Source organism: Paroedura picta, chromosome 4, assembly GCF_049243985.1.
Source record: "Paroedura picta isolate Pp20150507F chromosome 4, Ppicta_v3.0, whole genome shotgun sequence".
NCBI classification, from domain to species: Eukaryota; Metazoa; Chordata; class Lepidosauria; order Squamata; family Gekkonidae; genus Paroedura; species Paroedura picta.
Window position 1 is genome coordinate 143,804,499 of NC_135372.1, and position 1,286 is coordinate 143,805,784.

General features: G+C 55.1%; 1 protein-coding gene across 1 annotated transcript in view; it reads left to right on the forward strand.

Annotated features, from left to right (window-relative positions):
- Positions 1-565, forward strand: part of LOC143836905 (myosin light chain kinase 2, skeletal/cardiac muscle-like) — a 32,785-nt gene extending 32,220 nt beyond the window's left edge. Inside the window, exon 11 of the mRNA XM_077336364.1 lies at positions 1-565. This exon is cut by the window's left edge and continues 932 nt beyond it. The gene's annotated coding sequence lies outside the window, so the exon portion shown is untranslated.
- The last annotated feature ends 721 nt before the right edge of the window (positions 566-1,286 follow it).

Genomic DNA, 1,286 nt, shown 5'->3' on the forward strand with positions numbered 1-1,286 from the left:
GCCTTTGCTGGCCTCCAATTTAGCAAACAGCTTCCGAAAGTTGCTGTGCAGATTTTGTCGTCGCTATTGGACTCCCCAAAGGGACCCCCGACCTTTTTGAGCCTGCAGCAGGGATGCCAGCCTCCTGGCGTGACCTGGGGATCCTCTCGAATTACAGCTTACCTCCGGAGTAGAGAGATCAGCCCCCCTGGAAGGAACAGCTGCTTTGGCAGGAGAGGCAGTGGGTGTCCTGGCGAAGAATGGTGGCCTCTAATCCAGACAACCAGATCCCCCACCCTCTCCCCACGAGGCAGCTGGGTGGCCTTGGGCCAGGCACACTTCTCCCAGAGCTCACTCAGCCCGATCTATCTCACAGGGTGTTTGTGGTGGGGAGAGGAAGGGAAGGGGGATTGTAAGACTCGTTCCTGTCTCGCTTTGAGACTCGTTCAGGTGGGGGAAAGCAGGGTGCAAAAAAAACTGCTCTTCTTCATTGTGCTCCACTGAGGTCCCTCTTCTCCCCAGGCCCCATCCCAAATCTCTAGGTGTTTCCTGGCAATGTTACCCTGCCCCTCTTCCTCACCCATGGCCTGGGGGGGGGCCCTGAAATCTCTTGCACGCAGGGATGTCTGCAAGCCTTTCAGAACACGATGTGTACAGCCGCTTAATGGTGGCCTCAGCTTGTCTTCCGTCTCAGTGAGGATCCGGGACTGTGGAGGCAGCCGGTAGAATCATGGAATCCTAGGGTTGGAAGGGGCCTCCTGAGTCATCTAGTCCAACCCCTGCACTATGCAGGACACTCACAACCCTCTCGCTCATCCACTGTCACCTGCCACCCCCTTGAGCCTTCACAGAATCAGCCTCTCCGTCAGATTCTGTTTAAAAACCTCCAAGAACCCACCACTTCCCGAGGAAGCCTGTTCCACTGAGGAACCTCTCTCACTGTCATGAACTTCTCCCGGAGGTTTAGACAGAATTTCTTCTGGATTAATTTCATCCCATCGGTTCTGGTCTGTCCCTCTGGCGCAAGGGAGAACAACTCTGCTCCATCCTCAACATGGTTATTCCAACCTTTCCTCCTATGTCTTGGTCTCCAAACCCCAAACCATCTTTGTTGCCCTCCTCTGGACACGCTCCAGTTTGTCTCCATCCCTCTTCAACTGTCGTGCCCAAAACTGAACCCCGGACTGCAAGTGAGGCTAGGGCGAGTGTGTGGCCACTCTGGGGTGTGTCAGCATTCACCCTTCTGCCCAAATTTCCTTTGGTTACTCAGCAAGCACCCCCAGGCTTCCATTTCAGAGGCAGAAGCC